The sequence below is a fragment of the Gouania willdenowi genome, chromosome 5, assembly GCF_900634775.1.
Source record: "Gouania willdenowi chromosome 5, fGouWil2.1, whole genome shotgun sequence".
NCBI lineage: Eukaryota > Metazoa > Chordata > Actinopteri > Blenniiformes > Gobiesocidae > Gouania > Gouania willdenowi.
The window spans coordinates 32050882-32063006 of record NC_041048.1 but is presented as its reverse complement, the minus strand read 5'-3'; positions in this window follow the sequence as shown (position 1 = coordinate 32063006).

The window sequence follows — 12125 nt, the reverse complement described above, 5'->3', positions numbered from 1 at the left end:
GTGACACATTTGACACTTTTGCAAAAACAATTTTACAGCTTTTTTCAGTAAAACAAGTACGTTTTAAGTCCGCTAGCCACTAATGGCAGCAGTACCAGTAGATTCATTACACCACCTCTGGTTCCTTTAATCACATATCATGTGCATGCTTTTTGTAACATCCATTTAGATTTATTTATGCATTAATAACGTATCAATTAATCAGTAATGTCACTTATGCATTGCTCCTTTTTTGTCAGGGAGTAAACATCAGCCCCAGTCTCTGGGTCCCCTCTGTGTAGTGAGCTTAAAACATGAAGCTCTCATTCTAGTTTCCCAGTAAATATCAAACAAGCAGAAAAAGATAAAGTTTTAAAACAGAAAATGCTACTTGTCTGGTTGTTGATGTTTCTATATTCCTGTTTTGGTTTTAATTCAGTAGAACAAAATAACCACACAGTTTATTTGTTATTTTGATTTGGTTTTAAAACAGAATAAACAAAGAACAAACAATACACAGATTAAAGTGCTGTAAACTCTCTAACCAACTGTTAGATAACGAATATCATGCCTGCGGTGTTTACTTTTTTCTCTTCTTTTTCACTTCTTATTCAATTATTCCACATTCTCTCATCAAGCTCCTCCCCTACATGAGCCCTATCTGCAGTGAATGTGAGGGGAAATAGAAAGCTGGATGCCATATAATAAAGGACATTAAGGAAGAACAAAAAAGAGGTGCAAATTGATATCACACATTATTTAAAAAAAAAATTCCATCCACACCAAACCTCTTAAATGTGCTATCCACCAGTGAATGGACATCACTCTCTGTTGTTGGCAGCTTTCTGTATTGGGGTCCAAAGTGCACCGTTATAGCTTTGCACACCTGCCTAACAATGTTTGAGACCCGAGAGGATAGATGGTGCAGGCGGCACGCACCTAGCTGCGGCACCCCCCCGAACCACACCAGACCCGCAGAGCACGGCAGCACCCCCCACTCCCCAGGCACAGCTGGGCCCCCGAGTGGCCCGCCCCGCCGCAACAGGGTACGACCGCACAGCAGAGAAACCTTGGCCCACACCAGGATCAACACAGGCCCGCACGGCCCCATGATACAACAACGTCCACAGGGAGGTGGACCTGCCCCCCCCGGCGACAAAGGACACCATTAACCGCCAAAGCAGGGCCATCCTGCCAGCCACAGACCGACAAACGACGTACCAAAGTACCAAAAGTGACAAAAACGTGGCACGAAAACACTGAAAACTGACCAAAATGGGCAATAAGCAGTCAAGAGTGCCAAAAAATGGGCAAAATAAGGAAACAGGTGGTATGTATTTGTAAAAGATAACTTAAATGGGCCAAATGTGGCAAACAATGGTGAAAAAAAGCCAAAAATGTGAAACAAAATGAGGCTAAATGTAAGGAAAATGGAAACAAGTAGTATTTATTAGGCAAAAAGTAGCTTATTTGGATGAAAAGTGGCAAAAAAAGTTAAGGAAAGGACATAAATTGGATGAAAGTCAAAAAGAACTTGCAAAAATTGACAAAAAAGGAAAAATGTATTATTATTAGCAAAACGAAGCTTAAGTCTGAAAAAAGTGTCAAAACTTTTTAAAAATGGGCAAAAATAGGAGAAAGGAACTTGCAAAATGTCCAAAGAAAATATGTAAAAAGGGGTTTTCTGGAGGAATAATAATTAAAATGAAGACATAGAGCCAGATGTTGAGCATTATTGACTTAACGTCTTGTACGTGGTGTCCGCCCAGGCGGAATTTTTTGTCCCAGTCCACCCCTGTGTGATTGTACGCCCGGGTTTAGATGAAATTACATTTGATTGGGGCTCACTTGTCAAACCACACTCCAGAATCAGAAGCAGGTGGTGATGAACGAAAATAATAGCTAACCACTATTAAACAACAAAACAATGTGTCATTCATCCATGCTGAGTGTTTAGACTTGTCATTTGTCTTGTCCTTTATTCCTGGTTGTCATAGGGAGCCTATGCCTCTATAGCAAATCTGACTTGATGTCTCTCTGAAGATTTTGGTGTTTTAACTCATTCTCCTCGTCTGCCTAGATGTAGATCGCTCATCTAAGCCCTCTGCATCCTTCTTTTCTGCTTCTACAGTCTGCAGCTGCATGCAGTCAAGTTTCTTCCTGGAAGCGTTTGAATCCAGGCTCCTTTTGTTCTTTGAGCCTTGTTTACTTACTGGGGTTAGATTCCTATTGTTTTTTTTTTTACCCACTGAGTTGGGTTTTGGACTACATCTCATCCTACGTTTGTTTTTTGTGACCTGTTTCTATAGAGTGCATGGGATTTTTTTGTTTTTGCTGGAGAGCCTTTTTCTGCACCTGAAGATACTACACTGTGATGCCATACCCTGGTGAAAAATAAATCAGCCAAGTGTACTATCATTTGGCATACTTTAGTGTGCTTGCGGCCACATTAATCATTACTATACTTCAAGTGTGTTTATCATTTGTTAATTTGGAGAATGCTATTTTGGAACAATTTTGTACTAAATTACTTTTTTCAACAATCTAGTTGAAATTAAAATACAAGAAAAATAGAAGAAGCGCAACTTAACATGTATTTAGTATACTTTTATGTGCTAAAGTGGAACAACTTAAAGTACATGACTTTATATGCACTAATATATGCTTAGTAAAATGTAGGTGTTTGTAATATAAGTAAGATAAGTTAGTTGTTAGTGTCTTAAAAATATATAAGCTATACTTTTGATATTGTCTTACTTTGGTAATAGTATGTATTAATAGAACAGAATAGAATAGATAGACTTTATTGTATGTCCTGAACAGTGCTGGGCGGAAACACGTTACTTGTAACGCGTTACATCACTTTTGACAGTAACTAGTACTGTAACGCAATATTTTTCTAAAGAAATAACGCCGTTACCGTTACAATATGGTGCGTTTGTCTGTTACTTTGCTAGCAGCAGTGTACTTCCTGTTTACAATGGTGCTACATATTTTGGCGGGATGCCGTGCCAAACACGGTAAAACAGTAGAAGAAGAAGCATTGTCAGCGTGTTTCTGTTTACATCACGTGCGCCAATCATGGCGAGTCAATGCGAGAACAGGACGAGCTTCTCAGAGTGGAAATACGCGCATTATTTTTGTCTCCAAAAGATGCATCAGTGAAGCTAAGCTAACGCTGCGGCTGGATATTAACTGACCAGGGACAGGTCAGCCATATGTTGTAAATATGCAGCCTGTCGCAGCTGCTGAGTCACTGCTAAAAGCAGCTCATTAACCTGATATGTTTAGCATTGTGTAGCTGAGAAAAATAATGTGAATTAGTTTTTCCACATTTATTTTTATAAGCATTTTCAACAGCAGAATCTGCACCTGGAATATGCACAGCTTACTTTACATTACTGTGTTAAGGCTGAAAAATGACTGTCTTAATTTTGGGGCAGCTGTTATATGCACAACATTTATGGTTATTTTATAGCAGTTGATCAACAGTGGATTATTATATTACTACAGCACTGATATGAAGCTGTATGGACACAAATGACCAAAAATAAATAATACATTCTTTAATTCTAAGTAACTCAAAAGTTACTTTTTTCCAGTAACGCATTACTTTTTGGTGTAAGTAATCAAAATAGTAACTGAGTTTCTTTGTGAATGAAGTAATTAGTAACGTTAATTAGTTACTTTTTTCAGTAACTAGCACAACACTGGTCCTGAAGCAGTGACAAAAACTTTTTTTTACATGGCCACAACAGCAACACATTCAGCACAATAAAACACATAAAATTGGCTTAAAAACACACAATGAGGATCATTTTAAGAATAACAGATACAAATTGTTTGCAGTGTAATGTCTATCTTGTGTATCTTGTGTTGTTCAGAGCAGTTATTGCGGAGGGGATGTTTAATTGGTGTCATAGGGTGAAAGTGTGATGTGACAATACATTTTTATAGTGACAAAAAGTACAATTTCAGTAAGCTACTACAGAAAATGTGAATATACTTGATTACAATAAATTGCTTTTTTTTCACCAGGAAATAGTGGATCCAGATGAATGGCTTTATTCAATGAAGGGTTGGGGTACCGTTTGTTTTGTTTTGAGATGTGAAAAAGCATTTACATCCTATTAAATTTAAATCATATTTCCTTCCTATTTACTTTTGACAAACAACATAACAAGAAAGAAACATAAAAAGTAACGATTTCTTAAAGGAGTTCAAAAAGGAGTAGGAAGAAGCAGATTCTTTTTGAGTCCCCCACTAACTCTCCTCCTTTTGCATTAACAACAATTATTCTTCTACAATAGTATCTTAATATCTACTCAACCAGAAACATAAATTATATCGTTCCAAACAATGGACACTTTGTTTTTCTATATATGCATACCTACACATACTGTATATGTATATGCACACATACACATATACACACATACCTACAGTACATACGTACACTATTGGTCAAAAGTTTTGGAACACCCTCATTTTTCCAGTTATTTATTGCAATTCAAGTCGTGCAAGTCCAATGAATAGCTTGAAATGGTACAAAGGTAAGTACTGAACAGCAAAACCTACACACATTTATACACAACGGCTTAACTTACATTTTTATTACATTTTTGAACAATAACTTGCAGTAATTTCAAGGAATATAGTATTAAAAGTTCTACTTGATTGACGGGTTTTATTTCCTATAGTTGAAGAGATCACTAAAACACTCACGTCCCATGCAGGTTAAGATAAATTAGAGCCCAAGCAAACCAGTCTAATAAATGCTTTATCTATATCACATTAATAGTAGATTCATGTTGATTGTTGTTGTTTTCATACAGGAAGTGTGTTGTTTGACCACTGTAAACAGGTTCCTGCCACGACACTTCAGTCATGTTGCTGAGCTGTCTTCCTTGAAATAGCAGATAGCCCTGCTGAGGTAACCTGTGTCTGCAAGAGAGATGAAACTATTGGGTGGGATGGGGAGGAATAGATGGACAGCTAGTGTAGTGGTCCAGTTCACGTGGGGCCTTAACAGGCACAGCACTACAGCTGTTTGGACACAGTGGTGGAAAATGGATCAAAAAAAAAAATTCCCAGTATTGCTGAAAAGCTTGAGACTGATGGAGAGTGCTCATAAAAGGCACTGTGCTTTGATGTTCCTACAACTGAGTAGGAGGGCCATTTTAAAAAATTATACCCAGAGTCAAGGACATCACATGAGATTGTGATTAGAAATAATAATCCCACCTTCTTTTACTTTATGCCAGACATAGGCAACGTGCGGCCCTCAGTCTAATTCTGTGCAGCCCCCAAGACAAATCTACCAAAAATTGTAATTGGAAGTAATAAAACGCCCAGCATAATACAAAAAAATAACTCCAAAAACACATAAAACAAGAGCAAAATGCACAGAATGTTAACAAAATATACACAAAGCAAGAACAACAAAAACACAAAAAAAGATTACAAAAAATACACAAAAACAAACTCATAACACACACAAAAGGACATCAGACACACAAAACAACCACTTAAACGACAACACATACACAAAATGTCATCAAAGGGAACACACAACGCTAAACATTTCACAAAATGACAGAAAAAAACCCCAAAACAACAAAAATACTGAAAAGAAATCACCAAAAGGCACAGATCGACAATAAAAAAAAAAAGCAAACACAACACACAAGAAATAACAAAACACATATAATTCGCAAAATGACAGTTAAATACACAATAAGACAACAAACAATGACAAAAAAACCCTTTGTTCTTTCTTGTGTTGATGCTCAGATTGGATCAGACAATCACATTTTTGTGGCCCCGCTGTAATAACAGTATCCCATTTCAGCTTTATGCATTTAAAACAATACGTTTACAGGCTAAAAAGTGGGATTTTTGTAGTTATTTTATGAGACATGGATCAAGGTTTTACAGGGTGAAATATCCAGAATTTCTATTTGGTCTGGAAATATCATAAATATATTTCAAATAATTAAACTTTGGTATTTTGGTATTACAATCCCTTGGTAAATGAGTGTGGAAAAAGAAGAAAGCCCTGTTATAATGACACAAATACTCCATGCACTGCAAGTCTGGGGGAAATGTGTCAAGACTGCAGCTGAGGCACACGTGCATAAGTAAATCCTACCCTGGGTGTATTAATGATGCATGGAGTAATGCCTGAAGCGCAGCATTTTTTCTTATTACTCTGGTTTGACACGTTCATTCACACTGCACTTTCTAATCATCTTATCTGCGTTCTAACCTTTAGGGAATCCCACTTTATCAAGTGAAAATAATGTTACAATGCATTTTTTTTGTATCCTATCTTAATATGGTAGATTCATTTCTTAAAGCAGCACAAAAATACAGTCGTGTCACCCATGATGAAAAATTTTACCACCACATGTTTAGACATTTAGAGGTCCTATATGGGATTAACATCTACTAGAAGTGAAGGCCATGAGACATCACGCATTTTTCTGCTGGTCAGATATATAGTATTAGGTAAGGGTAAGAATCAGGTCATCAATGGGATGTGGTAAAGCAGGACATTACCTTAAAGGGGCAGTATTATGAGAAATGTACTTTATAATGGTTTTTCTACAGTGATGCATTCTTTTAGCCTCACTCAGACGGCCAAAATTGAAAATGTTCTGTTTCCTCCCTCCCTTGTTATTCCACATTTTGTAAAAAGTCAGCTCCAGACGAGCGAGTTGGATTGTTGCCCCCTTATGACTCATTAAGGCGGAAACTCCTCCTTCTGACAATCCTGGCTCCTCCTACCCTACATAAGAATGTGAGCTTCTCCCTCTCAAACTACCTCACAGGGAAAACAAACATGGCAAAGTCAGGTTTAATCATAGTTACTATCTTTACGTACAGTATATTATTATATATACTATTATATAGCAGCCGTTATAGAGCCTCGTATCATCTTTATGACATGATCTGTTTGTGACCAAATATGACGCAGTGGTTGGACAAAACAAATGACTATCACTTAAAAGACTACTCCTATGGTCAGAAGAGGTGAAGAGGACCAGAAAGAGACATAGCAGCGCTGGTGAGCGTTTGAAACAGCTGACTGTTAATTATTTACTCTCCTGCTGCTGATGTGATAAACACACACCCTGAAGCAGCGTTTGTCAGACTCACAATCATGTGTTTTACTGTAATATCTTGGCTGATAACAATAACAAGAGTGTGTGGATAGAAAAAGACAATTGCTAAGGTAATCAGCTGTTGGAATCCCACACACCAAACACAGACACAATATAGTATGAGTACAAGCCAAACCCTCTCCAAGAGTGAGGCATGGAGTCAATGTCTACAGTTGTGCCGACTCATGCGTAAACCACTGCCTGTTTTTAGGAGCGGTCTGAAAGTGACTTTTCAGAGGGCTAAATCTCTGGAAAACAGGTAAGTTTGGGAAAATAAACCTCAAATGCTATGTTGTTAGGGTTCTTAGAACAATTGGAGATGGGTGAAAAATAGCATAATACTGGACCTTTAATGACTGAGCTGCAGCAAATTGAGCTTTCAGCAGTTTGTTGAATCGCTAGTACAAATATTTACCATGGATTTCCACTGGATCCATAAGTGCACAGCACTGTAACAGCTGCAGCATGCTGGAGCCCTCGGCAGTAAATACGCAGCACTTCTATTACTGCTGGATGCTGTAGCTGTGCTGCAGCAATTTAACAAAAATAAACCTGTGCGGGTCAGGAAGTAGTGCATAGACAGAATCAAATATCCAGATTATTTTCAAAATAAAATACTTTGTGTTCAAGGCGGATCATAATTCCATCCATTGACAGAGGTTTCCCTTGACAGAGGAAAACACCGACCTTCCGGGACCTCCAGCGGGCCCATTTTGGACTACATCCAAAAACCAAGCATACAGTATATTCGGACTCGAGAGGACCAGACCTTTACATTGATACCATGGTTCGCCCGATCTGAGCACTTTTAAAATTGTATTTCACAAATAGTATTGCATTTATCTATGGTTGAATCACATACTGTATATGTATCGTGCGATTACAGGTGATTTAGCGGGATCTCCTGAGTCCTTGTTGAAACAGATGGATAATACTTCAACAAATGCTCAGCAAAACCTGAGGCAGTGGGGATTGCTGGACTGCAGATTGCGCTAAAGTTACGCAGCGGAGCAGTCTTCTTCTTTATTTACGGCAGAGGGGACGACTCTCCAAATCGTCGAGAACGTGCATCAGCATGATTTGACATCATGTCCGCAGGACTACGTGAGAAATTTGGGCCTCGAATTGCAGAACAAAATGCATCACACAGTCTGTTCAAGGCTCATTCTCTTGGGTTTTAAAAGCTTCATCAAAGCATTAGCATTGAATGTTTATTTTATAACAAATCCTGTCCTATGCTCCTTTAAGATCTGAATTCTAAAACTTACGAGAAAAATGTCACATCTGCCCTGGCTTGTATTTATCTTACTAATCTGGTAGTTAAACAATTTATTCATTTGCTGATAACTGTCTAAGGCTTGAGGATATTCCAGTATGTCACACTGTACACCAGCTTTCCAATCTGGAAAATCTGATCCTTTAAGAGCCAACACAATCTACATATAATCCAACATTTAAAGGGATGAGACAGCTGATGCTGTGACACAGTTATTTATTTACTCACCATTCACTTGACTGTTTACTACAAGACCTCCGCAAAACCAAACAGAAGTTTGGTCCACCGTGCTTATCTTTTTTTGGTCTCCAAGCGGAGGACACGCATTCAGTGTCATTTGACGTCACATCTGCAGAACTGCTTGGGAAATTTGTACCACAAATTGCAGTTCATAATGCAGCACAAGGCAATAGGGAGATATGTGTGTGAGCTCATTTTTTCTGGTCCCTTTAAAGTGTTTGAATCAGTGTTGATCTGTTTAGTAGTTTAAAGCATTCGTTTGAATGATCAAAGCCATTGTCATTTTATGATAAGACAAATATGGGAGTAAATGTGTTTCTTGCTACCAGTGTTGTTTTTGGCTGCTTTTTCAGTTTTTTGTCTTTGTCTTATGGATGGAAATTTATTCATTTTAGTCACATTTTTGTCATTTCTGGGCCTGGTTAGTAGTTGGATGGGAGACTGCTGAGAGTTCCAGGTGCCACAGTGCTGTGGCAGTCACTGCAGTGGTATTCGTCATTGTGTCCTTGGGCAAGACACTTCACCCACATTGTCTAGTAAGAATGTTGTGTGTTGGTGGTGGTCGAAGGGGTTGATGGCGCATTATGGCAGCCTCGCTTCCGTCAGTCTGCCCCAGGGAAACTATGGCTACAATAGTAGCTTACCACCACTAAGTGTGGAGTGAAAGAATAATCCCTTAATTCCGTAAAGCGACTTTGAGTGTCCAAAAAAACGCTATTTATGTATTATTATCATCATTTCAAAATGTGATAGTTTTAGTCGACAAAAACTCAAAAAGGTTTTAGTCTAATTTTAGTTAGGTTTTTTTAAAGTGCATTCAATTTAGGTCAACAATAATCATCAATGAGTTAATAAACTCAATCGTGCTTATGTGTGACTAGTGACCACAGAGGTGGGCGTGACCAAACAAGGCATTGCTGATATATATATTTTTTTAGCTTTTGACAGACAGGTTACCTGCACAGTAGAAGGAAATGTTGTGCATTTTGAACAGCTGACAGGTCATTCACTGACGTTTTCGTCCAGTCTCGTCACGTCAACGAAAACTTAACCATGTATATTGTCATGTTTTAGTCATAAAAGAGCCATGTTTAGCTCATCACTGTCTTGTAACCGTCATGAACAAAGTGGCGTCGATGAAATTATTTTGTCATAGTCATTGTTGACGAAGACAACACTGCCCTGTACATCCGTGACCAAAGTACATTTTCTCTGGACAGTTAAGATTGCTGTGCACTTGAAAAAGTCTTGCAGGGATTTGTACAGTGTGGGCAAAATGCAGACATCACACTTGTAATTCCTGAATTACCAAAAATATTAAAATAAATAATTCAGGTCAGCTAAATAAAGGCATGAATGGATGGAAGGTGGGAAACCAACAGCCTCCCTGTTGCTAAGGATCGGGGTTGCTAATGCTAACATGCAGATGCTTGGATTTCAACTTAAGTAAAGCAAAGCATTGCTAACCTCAGTTCATCTAGCAGCCCAGTGCCATCGATTAATATACAATAGGTTCTCAGCCTGAAACTCAAAGGTTCAACAGTCTTTCAAGCAATAATAGTTTGTCTTCATATAGAAATACATTTTTTTGTCATGGTGTGATTATCTTAACCAAACCTATGCTAATTCAATTTGTCAAATAAAAAATGGAAGAAAAGATCTAATTCTTACTGAAGTGCTGGACTTGTATGGGTTTGGAAGCTAAATGTAGGGAGTGCAGATGGATGAATACAATGTAGTTGGATGTTTTAACAACTCTACACAAGCTTCTTTGATTCAGAGAAAGACTTGAAAATGACTAAATGAAAACTGAATATGGTCAAGTTCTATAGTTATAAAGGAAGGACTTTTTCTATGAATACCAAACAGATTTACTGGGTGGAAAACCTTTCAATACGGCAGTACAGATGCTGGCAGCGGGATGAAGTATGTGAGTCTGAGAGCTTTTGTTGTTGATAATGAAGAAATATGTGACCCGGTGAATGGTGTAAGGGTGGCTTTTTTTTGTCCGTTCAGATGACAAAAGAAAAAAGGAAAATTTGTAACAGGCTTTGGCTGCTAAGCCAATACTTGGTATAGGTAACACAATGTGAGCCGCTTAACTCTCCCTGCTGTGATTGGGGCTTTATCCTTAGCTTCAGTCCAGGTCAGTTTGATGTTTAGTTTTCACATTTAGGGTAGGTAAATTTATGGAGCAGTGGTTTAGTTAGTCAAAACTTGTTTGTTTCGTCAGTTGTTTGGTTGTGTATTAAGGTGGGACACAATTTCAGTTTGTTTCTAATTTTCTTTCTGTTAATTATCTTTTAGTGTTTTGTCTGTCTTGTGTTTTCTTAGTTTCTAGATACTAGTTTTATCTTTGTCAATTGAAAGGGACCGGATTCTTCTCTGTGTCTTCACACCCTGTCTGGTCAGTATGTTTGTGTGAGAGATTGACTAATTTTTCCCGGTAGTACATTGGTGTTCCTCATCACCCAATTATCGTCCCTGCTAATTTTCGCTGTGGTTAAATAAACAGTCCAGTCAGGACCGCTTTAGTCAAAATAAAGGATTTATTTACAATAATAATGCAATCATTTTATATTGCGCCTTCAAGCGCTTTACATTGATGTGCATGCAATCTTTTATTTGGCGGTATGGGTCTGTTCAGGGACCTCCTTGTCCTTTTCGTGTGTTTACGTGGAAAACGGAAGGACGGGAGCGCACTCCCCCCTGATCTTTCATGGGCCCTAACTAAAAGGCTAAAGCATAGGCAGCAATTAGCAGAAACCCCCTAGAACAAAGCAAAGCAGATGTTAATGCCAGCGAAATGACATCCAGTTAGTTGATACATACTGACCTGGAGGGGTCAGTATGTAATCTCCAGGTGGGTTGTGAGATGCTTGCTGAGGAGGTATGAGGCAGCTGTCATGGTTTAAGTAGTGCATCCTGTATGCTTTGGCCAATAGCGAGCCAATCTGGGCTGTTGGTTGATTAAAAGTGTGTCTGGCTTGACATCCGCAGCTTGCCTGAACTAACTCTACGCTCAATGTTTGGTTAAATTAGTTCATCAGTAAATACTTTTGATTTTGGATATCTTAGATTTATGCTTTGTTGTAGTGACTCCTTTAACTCATTGACTGCCCAAAACATCTAAAGACGTCTTTTGGTTTAGTAACGTTGACTGCCAAAGACGTCTAAAGACGTTAATTGTGCTTTTCGGCTGGGGTTGCCAGGAGACAGTGTGAAGAAGCTCTCCTGTGAATATCGAGCTTGTACCATGATGTAGTGAGCAACTGGTGCCATGTAGTCTGGTAGCTCAGGAGTTGGTCTCCGATCTTTTAAAAGCTGTTGTTTTTCCTCAAAAGAAAGTTTCTTTATCGTCTATAGTGCTGTCATCCTCCCTGTAATGTTATCCCGCTTCTAGCTAGAGAACGAGGCAGCGGTCACGCTGTATTAATTCACTAATGCTCTGTGAACGTATGTAT